Genomic DNA, 24,619 nt, shown 5'->3' with positions numbered 1-24,619 from the left:
GGGGCATTCTAGCGAAGTTTGCCGATGATACGAAGTTAGGTGGTCAGGCAGGTAGTGCTGAGGAAGTGGGGAGGCTGCAGAAGGATCTAGACATTTTGGGAGAGTGGTGCAGGAAATGGCTGATGCAATTCAACGTGAGAAAATGTAAGGTCTTGCACTTTGGAAAAAAGAATCCAAGCATAGACTACTTTCTAAACGGTTAGAAAATTCATAATGCCAAAGTACAAAGGGATCTGGGAGTGCTAGTCGAGGATTCCCTAAAGGTAAACATGCAGGTTGAATCCGTGATTAAGAAAGCGAATACAATGTTGTCATTTATCTCAAGAGGGTTGGAATATAAAAGCAGCGATGTGCTACTGAGCCTTTATAAGGCTCTGGTTAGGCCCCATTTGGAGTACTGTGTCCAGTTTTGGGCCACACATCTCAGGAAGGACATACTGGCACTGGAGCGTGTCCAGCGGAGATTCACATGGCTGATCCCTGGAATGGCGGGTCTAACATATGAGGAACGGCTGAGGATCCTGGGATTGTATTCATTGGAGTTTAGAAGGTTAAGGGGAGATCTAATAGAAACTTACAAGATAATACATGGCTTAGAAAGGGTGGACGCAAAGAAACTGTTTCCGTTAGGCGAGGAGACGAGGACCCGTGGGCACAGCCTTAGAATTAGAGGGGGTAAATTCAGAACAGAGATGTGGAGACATTTCTTCAGCCAGAGAGTGGTGGGCCTGTGGAATTCATTGCCGCGGAGTGCAGTGGAGGCCGGGACGCTAAATGGCTTCAAGGCAGAGATAGATAAATTCTTGATGTCGCGAGGAATTAAGGGCTACGGGGAGAATGCTGGTAGGTGGAGTTGAAATGCCCATCAGTCATGATTGAATGGCGGAGTGGACTCGATGGGCCGAATGGCCTTACTTCCACTCCTATGTCTTATGGTCTTATGGTCTTATGAATGGGAATTCACTTTCAAAACAATCCGCTCTCACTTTTTGAACAGGGTATTTTATTATTTGGGTGGATTTTCAAACCCACATCCAGAGCTCGCGGCGAATGGGGTTTATCAATATCAGCGGTTTGCATTCACCCACAATGCGACGATTGACCAGTTTCCCAGACAAATTGAGCGCTCGATAACCCTATAATTTCCTTTACAAATAAAATTCACTGAATACTGCAATTCACACAGTTGAAAGGCAGGGGGCAGCATTCTCCATCCCAGCAGCCGGCCAATAGGTGACCGCCCGCCCCGCCGGCTAGGGGAGAATCCCGCCCAGGGTTTCACATTGTGGGAAGCCCCATTCCATCGACAAATCCCCGGGCTGCCGGCGAATTTCCAACCGCCAGTTCCTGGTTGGTTTTAAAAGTCTGGGAACGGGCACTGTATGCGGGGGAGAGGTTAGGCATGTCCCCAGAGGCCTGGCCCTGCCGCTGGCAAAGTTGGCTGGGGGGGGGGGGGGGGGGGGTAGAGGTTGTTGATGGGCGGAGGGAGTAACCAGATAATGGGCCATGGGGTAGGGGTGACCCCTGGGAGTGGGTGTTGTCCAGACACGGACCACCAATGCCACGGCCCGCAAGGCAGCCATCTTGCTGCGCACCCCACTGACCACCCATCATGGCCCTTCGTTGCGCAGAGTGACACCAGCTGAATAGATGTACCCACCGGGCCACCTCCACCAAACCCCAACAGGACATCACCAACCCAGCGTGCATCACTCGGCTCACACAAGCATAATGTCCAACCTAGCCCCGACAGAAGGATGCTGGACGAGAGCTGCAGAGTACGCTGCTGGCATGAGTGGTACCCGCCATTGGTATCCCTGCCAGCAGGGATGGGAGCTGGGGCCAGAAGCATGCGGTGTGCCGGGCACTTATGAGGCCAAGGGTGCGGTGCGGACCTGGGGATCAGCCAAGGGTTGGTGGTGGGGGTGGGGGTTGAGAGGGGAGAGGAGGGAGGGGGGAGAAGCAGGTTCGGGGGCAGGTAATGCTTTGCAGGCTGGGGCCACAGTGTAGCCCATTGGAACTGTTTGGGCACAGGGTAAGCCTGATGCCAACACATCTGCCTTGCACCCCTGCAGACAATGGTCTTTGGAATTAAACTAGGAGTTGTTGCTATCATCCTGGCCCTGGCAGCTCTTGGGGATGCACTCAGGCTGTACGAGCAGGAGCTGCTCGGGAGGAGTCCAACTGCCTTCGGGAGCCAAAGGTGGTGCCAACCTTGTTGCCACCCAGGCAAACATTGCACGGGTGGCATCCACGGTGGAAGCCTTGGAGGCGAATATTTCAGCCATGGGTCAGGATGTCCAAGACTTGGGCAATCTCTGTGAGCAATGTCCAAGGCCCAGGGCCGAGCTGCCATCTCACAGACAGCCATGTGCCAGTGCCACCTGGACATTTCAGCGGCACTCCTGAGCATGGCCCCCACTGCGTATCCACCTAGGCATAGCGTTAGGGCCCAAAAGGCCAAAACATGAGACACCAGTTGAGGCTTCACGGATGCATAGCACAGTATAGCTTAGGGTCTAAGGGACAAGCCTGTATATATTAGTTCACCTTAAACACCTGTTCACAATGTTACAACCTACCTCAGTGCTCTGTCTGAAAGGGGTGAGGGATGAGCTCCTCAGGGCTGGCAGCAGGGGGACTGCAGAGGGAATGAGTGGGCGTTGGGGACGGGTATGATTCAGGAACCATGGTTCCATCAGTGCTAATGATTCCGGTGGGAGTGCGCCTCAAAGAGACCAGGAACCGTCGAGTGTGCCGGGATGAAGGCGTCATGCACACTGCCTGGGTATCAGGGACAGACATACAAGATGTGCAGAGCATGGTCACACACCAGCTGCACGTTCATCGAGTGGAACCCCTTTTGGTTTGTGATGAGCGGCCTGTCATCTGCAGGTGCTCATAGGGCAACATGCATCCCGTCAATCACACCCTGAGCCCGGGATCTTTGTGATGGTGGCAAACCCTGCTGCTTGGTCATCCTGGTTGGCTCAGTCCACCTTGAACACTGCGCATATCGGGGCTCTGAGGGGACGTGGATACACCTGTGCACTGCGGTCTCTGAGATTGCAGACAGGTCCCCACTCGGCCACTGGAAGTACCCAATCACGTAAAGGTTCAGAGTGACCATCACCTTGATGGTCACTGGGAGCGGGTGTCCTCCTCCATTCCTCCGTAGTGCTAGGTGCGCCATTATCAACAGATGTGATGTTGCATTGTTCCCCTGTTCTGCACAAGACTTTGATGGCATGCCCCGTCAACATGGCCCTTGAATGATACATGCAAGGCCTCAGGCAGCGTCTCCTTTGCACCTCCTCTGGCCCTGGCACCCGTCAGCTATTGCTGCCCTTACCAGCGATAAGCTCCGCAGCCCCCATGCGGCGCTCTTCTGTAGGGGCTATTGTGGCCGGTGCCCTTGAGTGGGCTATGTGGTGCCTTGCTGTTTGGGGGGGGGGGGGGGGGGGGCAGGTGGTATAGCACCGCAAGTTGGCTGTATTGCCGGCTGTGGCAATGGCAGTCCGTGCCCAGATACTGCCCCAATCCCATCGGGGGGTCACTCTGGCCCCATGGCCCATCCCCCCATCACACCCCCCTTGACCTCCCCCCCCCCCCCCCCCCTCCTGTCGAGGCAGCAGAGAATTGCCATTTGGGTGACCCGACCCCAGCACAATTTCAAAATCAATTCACAACCCAATCGCTTTCCACGATTTTGGAGTCAGTCGACAGACAGTCCCGCCCAAGTTTTGTCTTTAGTACTTGTTGAATAAGAAGAATTTAAAATTATAATAAATGTGTACAGATGAGAAATAGAAAAATCATTTAATGGTTTTTGTCTTTGTACCTATTATGCAAAAGCGATATTTTTTTATAGTTTAACTCTTCAACATAATCGGAATGAATGTGAGTGGCAAAAAGATTTAGTGGCTGGAAAAGGTTCGGAAAACCTGGTTCAATCGCCCCTTAAATCCAGCGACTTTGACCTGTGCTAACGCTTCCTCTTTGGCTGTGTCTATTTTTGTCTGCTAACCTTACTGCAAAAGATCCTGGATGTGTGACAGATAAAAAGGAGATGGGAAAATCAAAAGAAATCGAAATAAAACGTGATATTAAAAGATAAGGATTACAATTACATTGCAGGGGCCTCACTGTAGCATGGTGGTTAGCATCAATGCTTCACAGCTCCAGGGTCCCAGGTTCGATTCCCGGCTGGGTCACTGTCTGTGTGGAGTCTGCACGTCCTCCCCGTGTGTGCGTGGGTTTCCTCCGGGTGCTCCGGTTTCCTCCCACAGTCCAAAGATGTGCGGGTTAGGTGGATTGGCCATGCTAAATTGCCCGTAGTGTAAGGTTAATGGGGGGATTGTTGGGTTACGGGTATACGGGTTACGTGGGTTTAAGTAGGGTGATCATTGCTCGGCACAACATAGAGGGCCGAAGGGCCTGTTCTGTGCTGTACTGTTCTATCTATGAAATTGCAGCACTTGCAGAAACCGCGCGGGAGAGGCAGGTGCGGTGGCAGGCAGGGGCCACACGTTGGACCTGTTTGGGCACGGGGGGGGGGGAAGCCTGATGCCTTGCACCCCAGCAGACAAAAGGAATCGAAACAAAACGTGATATTAAGAGATAAGGATTACAATTACATTGCACCACTTGCGCGTGCAGCAATTAAATGAATGTTTATCTGTGGTGGTAGTGTTTCCGCTGATTAATGCTGTCTCGGGCACCCTCGGTAAATCGCAAAGGCTCCAACAAGGAACCAGCACGACAGCACAAAATAGGTTCATTTTTCCAAGGATAGCTTTATCTCTAGTCGATTTGAAAAGCGGGGATGTTCTGCTGAATGGGAATTGACAGTTGGTCAGCTTGAATTTTCGTTCTGGTTTCCATAATTATACAAAGGCGGAGAAGGCGCAACAAAGATTTGCAGTACACCACAAATGAGACGTTATTCCCATGAGCAAAGACGGAACAGTTGAGGGAATTTTCATCGAGAAAGAAGACCTCTTATCAGGTAATTCCTCAAATTAAGATAATTAAAGGGTGTAATTAGTAAATATCGAGAAGGTATTTCTCATTTGCAGGTGAGGCGAGTACTACAGGCAAAAATATCCGATATCTATTAAAAAATCCAATAGAATTTAGGGGAACCCTTTTTATTACCCAGAAGATTAAAGTCACGAACACAGATTATGCTCCAAACAAATGCTATCAAGGTATTGGGGGGAATCGAGAAACCTGGAGCCACCCCGACAGGGAAATATTTCAAAAGACTAAAGTGAAATTATTTTTGAGTGGCCGAAAGATATCACAAAGGGAAAGACAATAAAGGCTTCAAGTGTCAATTAACAATTCGTTTAAAACTATTTCCTGCTGGTATTTAAACACACAGCGAATATATCAAGACGGGAATTATATGTTATACATAAACCCCCAGCAATATTGGAAGATGAAAGATGGAAAATTATAGGCCAATTAGTCTAACCTCGGTTGTTGGTAAAATTCTAGAATCGATCGTTAAGGATGAGATTTCTAAATTCTTGGAAGAGCAGGGTCGGATTAGAACAAGTTAACATGGATTTAGTAAGGGGGGGTCGTGCTTGACGAACCTGTTAGAATTCTTTGAGGAGGTGACAAGTAGGTTAGACCAGGGAAACCCAGTGGATGTGGTCTATCTGGATTTCCAAAAGGCCTTTGATAAGGTGCCACACAGGAGGCTGCTGAGTAAGGTGAGGGCCCATGGTGTTCGAGGTGAGCTACTGGCATGGGTTGAGGATTGGCTGTCTGACAGAAGGCAGAGAGTTGGGATAAAAGGTTCTTTTTTGGAATGGCAGCCGGTGACCAGCGGTGTTCCACAGGGTTCAGTGTTGGGGCCGCAGCTGTTCACCATATATATTAATGATCTGGATGAAGGGACTGGGGGCATTCTAGCGAAGTTTGCCGATGATACGAAGTTAGGTGGTCAGGCAGGTAGTGCTGAGGAAGTGGGGAGGCTGCAGAAGGATCTAGACATTTTGGGAGAGTGGTGCAGGAAATGGCTGATGCAATTCAACGTGAGAAAATGTGAGGTCTTGCACTTTGGAAAAAGAATCCAAGCATAGACTACTTTCTAAACGGTTAGAAAATTCATAATGCCAAAGTACAAAGGGATCTGGGAGTGCTAGTCGAGGATTCCCTAAAGGTAAACATGCAGGTTGAATCCGTGATTAAGAAAGCGAATACAATGTTGTCATTTATCTCAAGAGGGTTGGAATATAAAAGCAGCGATGTGCTACTGAGCCTTTATAAGGCTCTGGTTAGGCCCCATTTGGAGTACTGTGTCCAGTTTTGGGCCACACATCTCAGGAAGGACATACTGGCACTGGAGCGTGTCCAGCGGAGATTCACACGGCTGATCCCTGGAATGGCGGGTCTAACATATGAGGAACGGCTGAGGATCCTGGGATTGTATTCATTGGAGTTTAGAAGGTTAAGGGGAGATCTAATAGAAACTTACAAGATAAAACATGGCTTAGAAAGGGTGGACGCAAAGAAACTGTTTCCGTTAGGCGAGGAGACGAGGACCCGTGGGCACAGCCTTAGAATTAGAGGGGGTAAATTCAGAACAGAGATGCGGAGACATTTCTTCAGCCAGAGAGTGGTGGGCCTGTGGAATTCATTGCCGCGGAGTGCAGTGGAGGCCGGGACGCTAAATGGCTTCAAGGCAGAGATAGATAAATTCTGGATGTCGCGAGGAATTAAGGGCTACGGGGAGAATGCTGGTAGGTGGAGTTGAAATGCCCATCAGCCATGATTGAATGGCGGAGTGGACTCGATGGGCCGAATGGCCTTACTTCCACTCCTATGTCTTATGGTCTTATGGTCTTATGAATGGGAATTCACTTTCAAAACAATCCGCTCTCACTTTTTGAACAGGGTATTTTATTATTTGGGTGGATTTTCAAACCCACATCCAGAGCTCGCGGCGAATGGGGTTTATCAATATCAGCGGTTTGCATTCACCCACAATGCGACGATTGACCAGTTTCCCAGACAAATTGAGCGCTCGATAACCCTATAATTTCCTTTACAAATAAAATTCACTGAATACTGCAATTCACACAGTTGAAAGGCAGGGGCAGCATTCTCCATCCCAGCAGCCGGCCAATAGGTGACCGCCCGCCCCGCCGGCTAGGGGAGAATCCCGCCCAGGGTTTCACATTGTGGGCAGCCCCATTCCATCGACAAATCCCCGGGCTGCCGGCGAATTTCCAACCGCCAGTTCCTGGTTGGTTTTAAAAGTCTGGGAACGGGCACTGTATGCGGGGGAGAGGTTAGGCATGTCCCCAGAGGCCTGGCCCTGCCGCTGGCAAAGTTGGCTGGGGGGGGGGGGGGGGGTAGAGGTTGTTGATGGGCGGAGGGAGTAACCAGATAATGGGCCATGGGGTAGGGGTGACCCCTGGGAGTGGGTGTTGTCCAGACACGGACCACCAATGCCACGGCCCGCAAGGCAGCCATCTTGCTGCGCACCCCACTGACCACCCATCATGGCCCTTCGTTGCGCAGAGTGACACCAGCTGAATAGATGTACCCACCGGGCCACCTCCACCAAACCCCAACAGGACATCACCAACCCGGCGTGCATCACTCGGCTCACACAAGCGTAATGTCCAACCTAGCCCCGACAGAAGGATGCTGGACGAGAGCTGCAGAGTACGCTGCTGGCATGAGTGGTACCCGCCATTGGTATCCCTGCCAGCAGGGATGGGTGCTGGGGCCAGAAGCATGCGGTGTGCCGGGCACTTATGAGGCCGAGGGTGCGGTGCGGACCTGGGGATCGTCCAAGGGTTGGTGGTGGGGGTGGGGGTTGAGACGGGAGAGGAGGGAGGGGGGAGAAGCAGGTTCGGGGGCAGGTAATGCTTTGCAGGCTGGGGCCACAGTGTAGCCCATTGGAACTGTTTGGGCACAGTGTAAGCCTGATGCTAACACATCTGCCTTGCACCCCTGCAGACAATGGTCTTTGGAATTAAACTAGGAGTTGTTGCTATCATCCTGGCCCTGGCAGCTCTTGGGGATGCACTCAGGCTGTACGAGCAGGAGCTGCTCGGGAGGAGTCCAACTGCCTTCGGGAGCCAAAGGTGGTGCCAACCTTGTTGCCACCCAGGCAAACATTGCACGGGTGGCATCCACGGTGGAAGCCTTGGAGGCGAATATTTCGGCCATGGGTCAGGATGTCCAAGACTTGGGCAATCTCTGTGAGCAATGTCCAAGGCCCAGGGCCGAGCTGCCATCTCACAGACAGCCATGTGCCAGTGCCACCTGCACATTTCAGCGGCGCTCCTGAGCATGGCCCCCACTGCGTATCCACCTAGGCATAGCGTTAGGGCCCAAAAGGCCAAAACATGAGACACCAGTTGAGGCTTCACGGATGCATAGCACAGTATAGCTTAGGGTCTAAGGGACAAACCTGTATATATTAGTTCACCTTAAACACCTGTTCACAATGTTACAACCTACCTCAGTGCTCTGTCTGAAAGAGGTGAGGGATGAGCTCCTCAGGGCTGGCAGCAGGGGGACTGCAGAGGGAATGAGTGGGCGTTGGGGACGGGTATGATTCAGGAACCATGGTTCCATCAGTGCTAATGATTCCGGTGGGAGTGCGCCTCAAAGAGACCAGGAACCGTCGAGTGTGCCGGGATGAAGGCGTCATGCACACTGCCTGGGTATCAGGGACAGACATACAAGATGTGCAGAGCATGGTCACACACCAGCTGCACGTTCATCGAGTGGAACCCCTTTTGGTTTGTGATGAGCGGCCTGTCATCTGCAGGTGCTCATAGGGCAACATGCATCCCGTCAATCACACCCTGAGCCCGGGATCTTTGTGATGGTGGCAAACCCTGCTGCTTGGTCATCCTGGTTGGCTCAGTCCACCTTGAACACTGCGCATATCGGGGCTCTGAGGGGACGTGGATACACCTGTGCACTGCGGTCTCTGAGATTGCAGACAGGTCCCCACTCGGCCACTGGAAGTACCCAATCACGTAAAGGTTCAGAGTGACCATCACCTTGATGGTCACTGGGAGCGGGTGTCCTCCTCCATTCCTCCGTAGTGCTAGGTGCGCCATTATCAACAGATGTGATGTTGCATTGTTCCCCTGTTCTGCACAAGACTTTGATGGCATGCCCCGTCAACATGGCCCTTGAATGATACATGCAAGGCCTCAGGCAGCGTCTCCTTTGCACCTCCTCTGGCCCTGGCACCCGTCAGCTATTGCTGCCCTTACCAGCGATAAGCTCCGCAGCCCCATGCGGCGCTCTTCTGTAGGGGCTATTGTGGCCGGTGCCCTTGAGTGGGCTATGTGGTGCCTTGCTGTTTGGGGGGGGGGGGGGGGGGCAGGTGGTATAGCACCGCAAGTTGGCTGTATTGCCGGCTGTGGCAATGGCAGTCCGTGCCCAGATACTGCCCCAATCCCATCGGGGGGTCACTCTGGCCCCATGGCCCATCCCCCCATCACACCACCATTGACCTCCCCCCCCCCCCCCCCCCCTCCTGTCGAGGCAGCAGAGAATTGCCATTTGGGTGACCCGACCCCAGCACAATTTCAAAATCAATTCACAACCCAATCGCTTTCCACGATTTTGGAGTCAGTCGACAGACAGTCCCGCCCAAGTTTTGTCTTTAGTACTTGTTGAATAAGAAGAATTTAAAATTATAATAAATGTGTACAGATGAGAAATAGAAAAATCATTTAATGGTTTTTGTCTTTGTACCTATTATGCAAAAGCGATATTTTTTTATAGTTTAACTCTTCAACATAATCGGAATGAATGTGAGTGGCAAAAGATTTAGTGGCTGGAAAAGGTTCGGAAAACCTGGTTCAATCGCCCCTTAAATCCAGCGACTTTGACCTGTGCTAACGCTTCCTCTTTGGCTGTGTCTATTTTTGTCTGCTAATGTTACTGAAAAAGATCCTGGATGTGTGACAGATAAAAAGGAGATGGGAAAATCAAAAGAAATCGAAATAAAACGTGATATTAAAAGATAAGGATTACAATTACATTGCAGGGGCCTCACGTTGCATGGTGGTTAGCATCAATGCTTCACAGCTCCAGGGTCCCAGGTTCGATTCCCGGCTGGGTCACTGTCTGTGTGGAGTCTGCACGTCCTCCCCGTGTGTGCGTGGGTTTCCTCCGGGTGCTCCGGTTTCCTCCCACAGTCCAAAGATGTGCGGGTTAGGTGGATTGGCCATGCTAAATTGCCCGTAGTGTAAGGTTAATGGGGGGATTGTTGGGTTACGGGTATACGGGTTACGTGGGTTTAAGTAGGGTGATCATTGCTCGGCACAACATCGAGGGCCGAAGGGCCTGTTCTGTGCTGTACTGTTCTATCTATGAAATTGCAGCACTTGCAGAAACCGCGCGGGAGAGGCAGGTGCGGTGGCAGGCAGGGGCCACACGTTGGACCTGTTTGGGCACGGGGGGGGGGGGGGAAGCCTGATGCCTTGCACCCCAGCAGACAAAAGGAATCGAAACAAACGTGATATTAAGAGATAAGGATTACAATTACATTGCACCACTTGCGCGTGCAGCAATTAAATGAATGTTTATCTGTGGTGGTAGTGTTTCCGCTGATTAATGCTGTCTCGGGCACCCTCGGTAAATCGCAAAGGCTCCAACAAGGAACCAGCACGACAGCACAAAATAGGTTCGTTTTTCCAAGGATAGCTTTATCTCTAGTCGATTTGAAAAGCGGGGATGTTCTGCTGAATGGGAATTGACAGTTGGTCAGCTTGAATTTTCGTTCTGGTTTCCATAATTATACAAAGGCGGAGAAGGCGCAACAAAGATTTGCAGTACACCACAAATGAGACGTTATTCCCATGAGCAAAGACGGAACAGTTGAGGGAATTTTCATCGAGAAAGAAGACCTCTTATCAGGTAATTCCTCAAATTAAGATAATTAAAGGGTGTAATTAGTAAATATCGAGAAGGTATTTCTCATTTGCAGGTGAGGCGAGTACTACAGGCAAAAATATCCGATATCTATTAAAAAATCCAATAGAATTTAGGGGAACCCTTTTTATTACCCAGAGGATTAAAGTCACGAACACAGATTATGCTCCAAACAAATGCTATCAAGGTATTGGGGGGAATCGAGAAACCTGGAGCCACCCCGACAGGGAAATATTTAAAAAGACTAAAGTGAAATTATTTTTGAGTGGCCGAAAGATATCACAAAGGGAAAGACAATAAAGGCTTCAAGTGTCAATTAACAATTCGTTTAAAACTATTTCCTGCTGGTATTTAAACACACAGCGAATATATCAAGACGGGAATTATATGTTATACATAAACCCCCAGCAATATTGGAAGATGAAAGATGGAAAATTATAGGCCAATTAGTCTAACCTCGGTTGTTGGTAAAATTCTAGAATCGATCGTTAAGGATGAGATTTCTAAATTCTTGGAAGAGCAGGGTCGGATTAGAACAAGTTAACATGGATTTAGTAAGGGGGGGTCGTGCTTGACGAACCTGTTAGAATTCTTTGAGGAGGTGACAAGTAGGTTAGACCAGGGAAACCCAGTGGATGTGGTCTATCTGGATTTCCAAAAGGCCTTTGATAAGGTGCCACACAGGAGGCTGCTGAGTAAGGTGAGGGCCCATGGTGTTCGAGGTGAGCTACTGGCATGGGTTGAGGATTGGCTGTCTGACAGAAGGCAGAGAGTTGGGATAAAAGGTTCTTTTTTGGAATGGCAGCCGGTGACCAGCGGTGTTCCACAGGGTTCAGTGTTGGGGCCGCAGCTGTTCACCATATATATTAATGATCTGGATGAAGGGACTGGGGGCATTCTAGCGAAGTTTGCCGATGATACGAAGTTAGGTGGTCAGGCAGGTAGTGCTGAGGAAGTGGGGAGGCTGCAGAAGGATCTAGACATTTTGGGAGAGTGGTGCAGGAAATGGCTGATGCAATTCAACGTGAGAAAATGTGAGGTCTTGCACTTTGGAAAAAAGAATCCAAGCATAGACTACTTTCTAAACGGTTAGAAAATTCATAATGCCAAAGTACAAAGGGATCTGGAGTGCTAGTCGAGGATTCCCTAAAGGTAAACATGCAGGTTGAATCCGTGATTAAGAAAGCGAATACAATGTTGTCATTTATCTCAAGAGGGTTGGAATATAAAAGCAGCGATGTGCTACTGAGCCTTTATAAGGCTCTGGTTAGGCCCCATTTGGAGTACTGTGTCCAGTTTTGGGCCACACATCTCAGGAAGGACATACTGGCACTGGAGCGTGTCCAGCGGAGATTCACACGGCTGATCCCTGGAATGGCGGGTCTAACATATGAGGAACGGCTGAGGATCCTGGGATTGTATTCATTGGAGTTTAGAAGGTTAAGGGGAGATCTAATAGAAACTTACAAGATAAAACATGGCTTAGAAAGGGTGGACGCAAAGAAACTGTTTCCGTTAGGCGAGGAGACGAGGACCCGTGGGCACAGCCTTAGAATTAGAGGGGGTAAATTCAGAACAGAGATGCGGAGACATTTCTTCAGCCAGAGAGTGGTGGGCCTGTGGAATTCATTGCCGCGGAGTGCAGTGGAGGCCGGGACGCTAAATGGCTTCAAGGCAGAGATAGATAAATTCTTGATGTCGCGAGGAATTAAGGGCTACGGGGAGAATGCTGGTAGGTGGAGTTGAAATGCCCATCAGCCATGATTGAATGGCGGAGTGGACTCGATGGGCCGAATGGCCTTACTTCCACTCCTATGTCTTATGGTCTTATGGTCTTATGAATGGGAATTCACTTTCAAAACAATCCGCTCTCACTTTTTGAACAGGGTATTTTATTATTTGGGTGGATTTTCAAACCCACATCCAGAGCTCGCGGCGAATGGGGTTTATCAATATCAGCGGTTTGCATTCACCCACAATGCGACGATTGACCAGTTTCCCAGACAAATTGAGCGCTCGATAACCCTATAATTTCCTTTACAAATAAAATTCACTGAAAACTGCAATTCACACAGTTGAAAGGCAGGGGGCAGCATTCTCCATCCCAGCAGCCGGCCAATAGGTGACCGCCCGCCCCGCCGGCTAGGGGAGAATCCCGCCCAGGGTTTCACATTGTGGGCAGCCCCATTCCATCGACAAATCCCCGGGCTGCCGGCGAATTTCCAACCGCCAGTTCCTGGTTGGTTTTAAAAGTCTGGAACGGGCACTGTATGCGGGGGAGAGGTTAGGCATGTCCCCAGAGGCCTGGCCCTGCCGCTGGCAAAGTTGGCTGGGGGGGGGGGGGGTAGAGGTTGTTGATGGGCGGAGGGAGTAACCAGATAATGGGCCATGGGGTAGGGGTGACCCCTGGGAGTGGGTGTTGTCCAGACACGGACCACCAATGCCACGGCCCGCAAGGCAGCCATCTTGCTGCGCACCCCACTGACCACCCATCATGGCCCTTCGTTGCGCAGAGTGACACCAGCTGAATAGATGTACCCACCGGGCCACCTCCACCAAACCCCAACAGGACATCACCAACCCGGCGTGCATCACTCGGCTCACACAAGCGTAATGTCCAACCTAGCCCCGACAGAAGGATGCTGGACGAGAGCTGCAGAGTACGCTGCTGGCATGAGTGGTACCCGCCATTGGTATCCCTGCCAGCAGGGATGGGTGCTGGGGCCAGAAGCATGCGGTGTGCCGGGCACTTATGAGGCCGAGGGTGCGGTGCGGACCTGGGGATCGTCCAAGGGTTGGTGGTGGGGGTGGGGGTTGAGACGGGAGAGGAGGGAGGGGGGAGAAGCAGGTTCGGGGGCAGGTAATGCTTTGCAGGCTGGGGCCACAGTGTAGCCCATTGGAACTGTTTGGACACAGTGTAAGCCTGATGCTAACACATCTGCCTTGCACCCCTGCAGACAATGGTCTTTGGAATTAAACTAGGAGTTGTTGCTATCATCCTGGCCCTGGCAGCTCTTGGGGATGCACTCAGGCTGTACGAGCAGGAGCTGCTCGGGAGGAGTCCAACTGCCTTCGGGAGCCAAAGGTGGTGCCAACCTTGTTGCCACCCAGGCAAACATTGCACGGGTGGCATCCACGGTGGAAGCCTTGGAGGCGAATATTTCGGCCATGGGTCAGGATGTCCAAGACTTGGGCAATCTCTGTGAGCAATGTCCAAGGCCCAGGGCCGAGCTGCCATCTCACAGACAGCCATGTGCCAGTGCCACCTGCACATTTCAGCGGCGCTCCTGAGCATGGCCCCCACTGCGTATCCACCTAGGCATAGCGTTAGGGCCCAAAAGGCCAAAACATGAGACACCAGTTGAGGCTTCACGGATGCATAGCACAGTATAGCTTAGGGTCTAAGGGACAAACCTGTATATATTAGTTCACCTTAAACACCTGTTCACAATGTTACAACCTACCTCAGTGCTCTGTCTGAAAGAGGTGAGGGATGAGCTCCTCAGGGCTGGCAGCAGGGGGACTGCAGAGGGAATGAGTGGGCGTTGGGGACGGGTATGATTCAGGAACCATGGTTCCATCAGTGCTAATGATTCCGGTGGGAGTGCGCCTCAAAGAGACCAGGAACCGTCGAGTGTGCCGGGATGAAGGCGTCATGCACACTGCCTGGGTATCAGGGACAGACATACAAGATGTGCAGAGCATGGTCACACACCAGCTGCACGTTCATCGAGTGGAACCCCTTTTGGTTTGTGATGAGCGGCCTGTCATCTGCAGGTGCTCATAGGGCAACATGCATCCCGTCAATCACACCCTGAGCCCGGGATCTTTGTGATGGTGGCAAACCCTGCTGCTTGGTCATCCTGGTTGGCTCAGTCCACCTTGAACACTGCGCATATCGGGGCTCTGAGGGGACGTGGATACACCTGTGCACTGCGGTCTCTGAGATTGCAGACAGGTCCCCACTCGGCCACTGGAAGTACCCAATCACGTAAAGGTTCAGAGTGACCATCACCTTGATGGTCACTGGGAGCGGGTGTCCTCCTCCATTCCTCCGTAGTGCTAGGTGCGCCATTATCAACAGATGTGATGTTGCATTGTTCCCCTGTTCTGCACAAGACTTTGATGGCATGCCCCGTCAACATGGCCCTTGAATGATACATGCAAGGCCTCAGGCAGCGTCTCCTTTGCACCTCCTCTGGCCCTGGCACCCGTCAGCTATTGCTGCCCTTACCAGCGATAAGCTCCGCAGCCCCCATGCGGCGCTCTTCTGTAGGGGCTATTGTGGCCGGTGCCCTTGAGTGGGCTATGTGGTGCCTTGCTGTTTGGGGGGGGGGGGGGGGGCAGGTGGTATAGCACCGCAAGTTGGCTGTATTGCCGGCTGTGGCAATGGCAGTCCGTGCCCAGATACTGCCCCAATCCCATCGGGGGGTCACTCTGGCCCCATGGCCCATCCCCCCATCACACCACCATTGACCCCCCCCCCTCCTGTCGAGGCAGCAGAGAATTGCCATTTGGGTGACCCGACCCCAGCACAATTTCAAAATCAATTCACAACCCAATCGCTTTCCACGATTTTGGAGTCAGTCGACAGACAGTCCCGCCCAAGTTTTGTCTTTAGTACTTGTTGAATAAGAAGAATTTAAAATTATAATAAATGTGTACAGATGAGAAATAGAAAAATCATTTAATGGTTTTTGTCTTTGTACCTATTATGCAAAAGCGATATTTTTTTATAGTTTAACTCTTCAACATAATCGGAATGAATGTGAGTGGCAAAAGATTTAGTGGCTGGAAAAGGTTCGGAAAACCTGGTTCAATCGCCCCTTAAATCCAGCGACTTTGACCTGTGCTAACGCTTCCTCTTTGGCTGTGTCTATTTTTGTCTGCTAATGTTACTGAAAAGATCCTGGATGTGTGACAGATAAAAAGGAGATGGGAAAATCAAAAGAAATCGAAATAAACGTGATATTAAAAGATAAGGATTACAATTACATTGCAGGGGCCTCACGGTAGCATGGTGGTTAGCATCAATGCTTCACAGCTCCAGGGTCCCAGGTTCGATTCCCGGCTGGGTCACTGTCTGTGTGGAGTCTGCACGTCCTCCCCGTGTGTGCGTGGGTTTCCTCCGGGTGCTCCGGTTTCCTCCCACAGTCCAAAGATGTGCGGGTTAGGTGGATTGGCCATGCTAAATTGCCCGTAGTGTAAGGTTAATGGGGGGATTGTTGGGTTACGGGTATACGGGTTACGTGGGTTTAAGTAGGGTGATCATTGCTCGGCACAACATCGAGGGCCGAAGGGCCTGTTCTGTGCTGTACTGTTCTATCTATGAAATTGCAGCACTTGCAGAAACCGCGCGGGAGAGGCAGGTGCGGTGGCAGGCAGGGGCCACACGTTGGACCTGTTTGGGCACGGGGGGGGGGGGGGGAGCCTGATGCCTTGCACCCCCGCAGACAAAGGAATCGAACAAAACGTGATATTAAGAGATAAGGATTACAATTACATTGCACCACTTGCGCGTGCAGCAATTAAATGAATGTTTATCTGTGGTGGTAGTGTTTCCGCTGATTAATGCTGTCTCGGGCACCCTCGGTAAATCGCAAAGGCTCCAACAAGGAACCAGCACGACAGCACAAAATAGGTTCGTTTTTCCAAGGATAGCTTTATCTCTAGTCGATTTGAAAAGCGGGGATGTTCTGCTGAATGGGAATTGACAGTTGGTCAGCTTGAATTTTCGTTCTGGTTTCCATAATTATACAAAGGCGGAGAAGGCGCAACAAAGATTTGCAGTACACCACAAATGAGACGTTATTCCCATGAGCAAAGACGGAACAGTTGAGGGAATTTTCATCGAGAAAGAAGACCTCTTATCAGGTAATTCCTCAAATTAAGATAATTAAAGGGTGTAATTAGTAAATATCGAGAAGGTATTTCTCATTTGCAGGTGAGGCGAGTACTACAGGCAAAAATATCCGATATCTATTAAAAAATCCAATAGAATTTAGGGGAACCCTTTTTATTACCCAGAGGATTAAAGTCACGAACACAGATTATGCTCCAAACAAATGCTATCAAGGTATTGGGGGGAATCGAGAAACCTGGAGCCACCCGACAGGGAAATATTTCAAAAGACTAAAGTGAAATTATTTTTGAGTGGCCGAAAGATATCACAAAGGGAAAGACAATAAAGGCTTCAAGTGTCAATTAACAATTCGTTTAAAACTATTTCCTGCTGGTATTTAAACACACAGCGAATATATCAAGACGGGAATTATATGTTATACATAAACCCCCAGCAATATTGGAAGATGAAAGATGGAAAATTATAGGCCAATTAGTCTAACCTCGGTTGTTGGTAAAATTCTAGAATCGATCGTTAAGGATGAGATTTCTAAATTCTTGGAAGAGCAGGGTCGGATTAGAACAAGTTAACATGGATTTAGTAAGGGGGGGTCGTGCTTGACGAACCTGTTAGAATTCTTTGAGGAGGTGACAAGTAGGTTAGACCAGGGAAACCCAGTGGATGTGGTCTATCTGGATTTCCAAAAGGCCTTTGATAAGGTGCCACACAGGAGGCTGCTGAGTAAGGTGAGGGCCCATGGTGTTCGAGGTGAGCTACTGGCATGGGTTGAGGATTGGCTGTCTGACAGAAGGCAGAGAGTTGGGATAAAAGGTTCTTTTTGGAATGGCAGCCGGTGACCAGCGGTGTTCCACAGGGTTCAGTGTTGGGGCCGCAGCTGTTCACCATATATATTAATGATCTGGATGAAGGGACTGGGGGCATTCTAGCGAAGTTTGCCGATGATACGAAGTTAGGTGGTCAGGCAGGTAGTGCTGAGGAAGTGGGGAGGCTGCAGAAGGATCTAGACATTTTGGGAGAGTGGTGCAGGAAATGGCTGATGCAATTCAACGTGAGAAAATGTGAGGTCTTGCACTTTGGAAAAAAGAATCCAAGCATAGACTACTTTCTAACGGTTAGAAATTCATAATGCCAAAGTACAAAGGGATCTGGGAGTGCTAGTCGAGGATTCCCTAAAGGTAACATGCAGGTTGAATCCGTGATTAAGAAAGCGAATACAATGTTGTCATTTATCTCAAGAGGGTTGGAATATAAAAGCAGCGATGTGCTACTGAGCCTTTATAAGGCTCTGGTTAGGCCCCATTTGGAGTACTGTGTCCAGTTTTGGGCCACACATCTCAGGAAGGACATACTGGCACTGGAGCGTGTCCAGCGGAGATTCACACGGCTGATCCCTGGAATGGCGGGTCTAACATATGAGGAACGGCTGAGGATCCTGGGATTGTATTCATTGGAGTTTAGAAGGTTAAGGGGAGATCTAATAGAAACTTACAAGATAAAACATGGCTTAGAAAGGGTGGACGCAAAGAAACTGTTTCCGTTAGGCGAGGAGACGAGGACCCGTGGGCACAGCCTTAGAATTAGAGGGGGTAAATTCAGAACAGAGATGCGGAGACATTTCTTCAGCCAGAGAGTGGTGGGCCTGTGGAATTCATTGCCGCGGAGTGCAGTGGAGGCCGGGACGCTAAATGGCTTCAAGGCAGAGATAGATAAATTCTTGATGTCGCGAGGAATTAAGGGCTACGGGGAGAATGCTGGTAGGTGGAGTTGAAATGCCCATCAGCCATGATTGAATGGCGGAGTGGACTCGATGGGCCGAATGGCCTTACTTCCACTCCTATGTCTTATGGTCTTATGGTCTTATGAATGGGAATTCACTTTCAAAACAATCCGCTCTCACTTTTTGAACAGGGTATTTATTATTTGGGTGGATTTTCAAACCACATCCAGAGCTCGCGGCGAATGGGTTTATCAATATCAGCGGTTTGCATTCACCCACAATGCGACGATTGACCAGTTTCCCAGACAAATTGAGCGCTCGATAACCCTATAATTTCCTTTACAAATAAAATTCACTGAATACTGCAATTCACACAGTTGAAAGGCAGGGGGCAGCATTCTCCATCCCAGCAGCCGGCCAATAGGTGACCGCCCGCCCCGCCGGCTAGGGGAGAATCCCGCCCAGGGTTTCACATTGTGGGCAGCCCCATTCCATCGACAAATCCCCGGGCTGCCGGCGAATTTCCAACCGCCAGTTCCTGGTTGGTTTTAAAAGTCTGGGAACGGGCACTGTATGCGGGGGAGAGGTTAGGCATGTCCCCAGAGGCCTGGCCCTGCCGCTGGCAAAGTTGGCTGGGGGGGGGGGGGGGTAGAGGTTGTTGATGGGCGGAGGGAGTAACCAGATAATGGGCCATGGGGTAGGGGTGACCCCTGGGAGTGGGTGTTGTCCAGACAGGACACCAATGCCACGGCCCGCAAGGCAGCCATCTTGCTGCGCACCCCACTGACCACCCATCATGGCCCTTCGTTGCGCAGAGTGACACCAGCTGAATAGATGTACCCACCGGGCCACCTCCACCAAACCCCAACAGGACATCACCAACCCGGCGGTGCATCACTCGGCTCACACAAGCGTAATGTCCAACCTAGCCCCGACAGAAGGATGCTGGACGAGAGCTGCAGAGTAGGCTGCTGGCATGAGTGGTACCCGCCATTGGTATCCCTGCCAGCAGGGAGGGTGCTGGGGCCCAGAAGCATGCGGTGTGCCGGGCACTTATGAGGCCGAGGGTGCGGTGCGGACCTGGGGATCGTCCAAGGGTTGGTGGGTGGGGGTGGGGGTTGAGAGGGGAGAGGAGGAAGGGGGGAGAAGCAGGTTCGGGGGCAGGTAATGCTTTGCAGGCTGGGGCCACAGTGTAGCCCATTGGAACTGTTTGGGCACAGGGTAACCCTGATGCCTAACACATCTGCCTTGCACCCCTGCAGACAATGGTCTTTGGAATTAAACTAGGAGTTGTTGCTATCATCCTGGCCCTGGCAGCTCTTGGGGATGCACTCAGGCTGTACGAGCAGGAGCTGCTCGGGAGGAGTCCAACTGCCTTCGGGAGCCAAAGGTGGTGCCAACCTTGTTGCCACCCAGGCAAACATTGCACGGGTGGCATCCACGGTGGAAGCCTTGGAGGCGAATATTTCGGCCATGGGTCAGGATGTCCAAGACTTGGGCAATCTCTGTGAGCAATGTCCAAGGCCCAGGGCCGAGCTGCCATCTCACAGACAGCCATGTGCCAGTGCCACCTGCACATTTCAGCGGCGCTCCTGAGCATGGCCCCCACTGCGTATCCACCTAGGCATAGCGTTAGGGCCCAAAAGGCCAAAACATGAGACACCAGTTGAGGCTTCACGGATGCATAGCACAGTATAGCTTAGGGTCTAAGGGACAACCTGTATATATTAGTTCACCTTAAACACCTGTTCACAATGTTACAACCTACCTCAGTGCTCTGTCTGAAAGAGGTGAGGGATGAGCTCCTCAGGGCTGGCAGCAGGGGGACTGCAGAGGGAATGAGTGGGCGTTGGGGACGGGTATGATTCAGGAACCATGGTTCCATCAGTGCTAATGATTCCGGTGGGAGTGCGCCTCAAAGAGACCAGGAAACCGTCGAGTGTGCCGGGATGAAGGCGTCATGCACACTGCCTGGGTATCAGGGACAGACATACAAGATGTGCAGAGCATGGTCACACACCAGCTGCACGTTCATCGAGTGGAACCCCTTTTGGTTTGTGATGAGCGGCCTGTCATCTGCAGGTGCTCATAGGGCAACATGCATCCCGTCAATCACACCCTGAGCCCGGGATCTTTGTGATGGTGGCAAACCCTGCTGCTTGGTCCTCCTGGTTGGCCTCAGTCCACCTTGAACACTGCGCATATCGGGGCTCTGAGGGGACGTGGATACACCTGTGCACTGCGGTCTCTGAGATTGCAGACAGGTCCCCACCGGCCACTGGAAGTACCCAATCAGTAAGGTTCAGAGTGACCATCACCTTGATGGTCACTGGGAGCGGGTTGTCCTCCTCCATTCCTCCGTAGTGCTAGGTGCGCCATTATCAACAGATGTGATGTTGCATTGTTCCCTGTTCTGCACAAGACTTTGATGGCATGCCCCGTCAACATGGCCCTTGAATGATACATGCAAGGCCTCAGGCAGCGTCTCCTTTGCACCTCCTCTGGCCCTGGCACCCGTCAGCTATTGCTGCCCTTACCAGCGATAAGCTCCGCAGCCCCCATGCGGCGCTCTTCTGTAGGGGCTATTGTGGCCGGTGCCCTTGGATGGGCTATGTGGTGCCTTGCTGTTTGGGGGGGGGGGGGGGGGGGCAGGTGGTATAGCACCGCAAGTTGGCTGTATTGCCGGCTGTGGCAATGGCAGTCCGTGCCCAGATACTGCCCAATCCCATCGGGGGGTCACTCTGGCCCCATGGCCCATCCCCCCATCACACCACCATTGACCTCCCCCCCCCCCCCCCCCCTCCTGTCGAGGCAGCAGAGAATTGCCATTTGGGTGACCCGACCCCAGCACAATTTCAAAATCAATTCACAACCCAATCGCTTTCCACGATTTTGGAGTCAGTCGACAGACAGTCCCGCCCAAGTTTTGTCTTTAGTACTTGTTGAATAAGAAGAATTTAAAATTATAATAAATGTGTACAGATGAGAAATAGAAAAATCATTTAATGGTTTTTGTCTTTGTACCTATTATGCAAAAGCGATATTTTTTTATAGTTTAACTCTTCAACATAATCGGAATGAATGTGAGTGGCAAAAAGATTTAGTGCTGGAAAAGGTTCGGAAAACCTGGTTCAATCGCCCCTTAAATCCAGCGACTTTGACCTGTGCTAACGCTTCCTCTTTGGCTGTGTCTATTTTTGTCTGCTAATGTTACTGCAAAAGATCCTGGATGTGTGACAGATAAAAGGAGATGGGAAAATCAAAAGGAATCGAAATAAAACGTGATATTAAAAGATAAGGATTACAATTACATTGCAGCACTTGCAGAAACCGCGCGGGGAGGCAGGTGCGGTGGCAGGCAGGGGCCACACGTTGGACCTGTTTGGGCACGGGGCGGGGGGGGGGGGGTAAGCCTGATGCCTTGCACCCCAGCAGACAAAAGGAATCGAAACAAAACGTGATATTAAGAGATAAGGATTACAATTACATTGCACCACTTGCGCGTGCAGCAATTAAATGAATGTGTATCTGTGGTGGTAGTGTTTCCGCTGATTAATGCTGTCTCGGGCACCCTCGGTAAATCGCAAAGGCTCCAACAAGGAACCAGCACGACAGCACAAAATAGGTTCGTTTTTCCAAGGATAGCTTTATCTCTAGTCGATCTGAAAAGCGGGGATGTTCTGCTGAATGGGAATTGACAGTTGGTCAGCTTGAATTTTCGTTCTGGTTTCCATAATTATACAAAGGCGGAGAAGGCGCAACAAAGATTTGCAGTACACCACAAATGAGACGTTATTTCCCATGAGCAAAGACGGAACAGTTGAGGGAATTTTCATCGAGAAAGAAGACCTCTTATCAGGTAATTCCTCAAATTAAGATAATTAAAGGGTGTAATTAGTAAATATCGAGAAGGTATTTCTCATTTGCAGGTGAGGCGAGTACTACAGGCAAAAATATCCGATATCTATTAAAAAATCCAATAGAATTTAGGGGAACCCTTTTATTACCCAGAAGGATTAAAGTCACGAACACAGATTATGCTCCAAACAAATGCTATCAAGGTATTGGGGGGAATCGAAGAAACCTGGAGCCACCCCGACAGGGAATATTTCCAAAAGACTAAAGTGAAATTATTTTTGAGTGGCCGAAAGATATCACAAAGGGAAAGACAATAAAGGCTTCAAGTGTCAATTAACAATTCGTTTAAAACTATTTCCTGCTGGTATTTAAACACACAGCGAATATATCAAGACGGGAATTATATGTTATACATAAACCCCCAGCAATATTGGAAGATGACAGATGGAAAATTATAGGCCAATTAGTCTAACCTCGGTTGTTGGTAAAATTCTAGAATCGATCGTTAAGGATGAGATTTCTAAATTCTGGAAGAGCAGGGTCGGATTAGAACAAGTTAACATGGATTTAGTAAGGGGGGGGTCGTGCTTGACGAACCTGTTAGAATTCTTTGAGGAGGTGACAAGTAGGTTAGACCAGGGAAACCCAGTGGATGTGGTCTATCTGGATTTCCAAAAGGCCTTTGATAAGGTGCCACACAGGAGGCTGCTGAGTAAGGTGAGGGCCCATGGTGTTCGAGGTGAGCTACTGGCATGGGTTGAGGATTGGCTGTCTGACAGAAGGCAGAGAGTTGGGATAAAAGGTTCTTTTTGGAATGGCAGCCGGTGACCAGCGGTGTTCCACAGGGTTCAGTGTTGGGGCCGCAGCTGTTCACCATATATATTAATGATCTGGATGAAGGGACTGGGGGCATTCTAGCGAAGTTTGCCGATGATACGAAGTTAGGTGGTCAGGCAGGTAGTGCTGAGGAAGTGGGGAGGCTGCAGAAGGATCTAGACATTTTGGGAGAGTGGTGCAGGAAATGGCTGATGCAATTCAACGTGAGAAAATGTGAGGTCTTGCACTTTGGAAAAAAGAATCCAAGCATAGACTACTTTCTAAACGGTTAGAAAATTCATAATGCCAAAGTACAAAGGGATCTGGGAGTGCTAGTCGAGGATTCCTAAAGGTAAACATGCAGGTTGAATCCGTGATTAAGAAAGCGAATACAATGTTGTCATTTATCTCAAGAGGGTTGGAATATAAAAGCAGCGATGTGCTACTGAGCCTTTATAAGGCTCTGGTTAGGCCCCATTTGGAGTACTGTGTCCAGTTTTGGGCCACACATCTCAGGAAGGACATACTGGCACTGGAGCGTGTCCAGCGGAGATTCACACGGCTGATCCCTGGAATGGCGGGTCTAACATATGAGGAACGGCTGAGGATCCTGGGATTGTATTCATTGGAGTTTAGAAGGTTAAGGGGAGATCTAATAGAAACTTACAAGATAAACATGGCTTAGAAAGGGTGGACGCAAAGAAACTGTTTCCGTTAGGCGAGGAGACGAGGACCCGTGGGCACAGCCTTAGAATTAGAGGGGGTAAATTCAGAACAGAGATGCGGAGACATTTCTTCAGCCAGAGGAGTGGTGGGCCTGTGGAATTCATTGCCGCGGAGTGCAGTGGAGGCCGGGACGCTAAATGGCTTCAAGGCAGAGATAGATAATTCTGATGTCGCGAGGAATTAAGGGCTACGGGGAGAATGCTGGTAGGTGGAGTTGAAATGCCCATCAGCCATGATTGAATGGCGGAGTGGACTCGATGGGCCGAATGGCCTTACTTCCACTCCTATGTCTTATGGTCTTATGGTCTTATGAATGGGAATTCACTTTCAAAACAATCCGCTCTCACTTTTTGAACAGGGTATTTTATTATTTGGGTGGATTTTCAAACCCACATCCAGAGCTCGCGGCGAATGGGGTTTATCAATATCAGCGGTTTGCATTCACCCACAATGCGACGATTGACCAGTTTCCCAGACAATTGAGCGCTCGATAACCCTATAATTTCCTTTACAAATAAAATTCACTGAATACTGCAATTCACACAGTTGAAAGGCAGGGGGCAGCATTCTCCATCCCAGCAGCCGGCCAATAGGTGACCGCCCGCCCCGCCGGCTAGGGGAGAATCCCGCCCAGGGTTTCACATTGTGGGCAGCCCCATTCCATCGACAAATCCCCGGGCTGCCGGCGAATTTCCAACCGCCAGTTCCTG

At 50.4% G+C, this 24,619-nt stretch overlaps 1 protein-coding gene and 1 long non-coding RNA gene across 3 annotated transcripts in view; one reads left to right on the top strand and one right to left on the bottom strand.

The window, feature by feature from the left end:
- LOC119975033 (receptor-type tyrosine-protein phosphatase U-like) overlaps nucleotides 1-24,619 on the bottom strand; it is a 1,028,343-nt gene that overhangs the window by 981,829 nt on the left and 21,895 nt on the right. The window lies entirely within an intron of this gene.
- On the top strand, nucleotides 4,833-22,298 carry LOC119965594. Of its 2 annotated transcripts, XR_005460560.1 has the most exons (4): nucleotides 4,833-5,008; nucleotides 10,803-10,914; nucleotides 16,692-16,803; nucleotides 22,256-22,298. It is a non-coding gene; the product is annotated as an uncharacterized LOC119965594 (long non-coding RNA). The 2 variants fall into 2 exon arrangements; XR_005460559.1 differs by lacking the exon at nucleotides 4,833-5,008 and having other exon boundaries at nucleotides 10,601-10,914.

The sequence above is a fragment of the Scyliorhinus canicula genome, chromosome 1, assembly GCF_902713615.1.
Source record: "Scyliorhinus canicula chromosome 1, sScyCan1.1, whole genome shotgun sequence".
Classification (NCBI taxonomy): Eukaryota; Metazoa; Chordata; class Chondrichthyes; order Carcharhiniformes; family Scyliorhinidae; genus Scyliorhinus; species Scyliorhinus canicula.
This window is presented reverse-complemented; position numbering and strand designations above follow the sequence as displayed.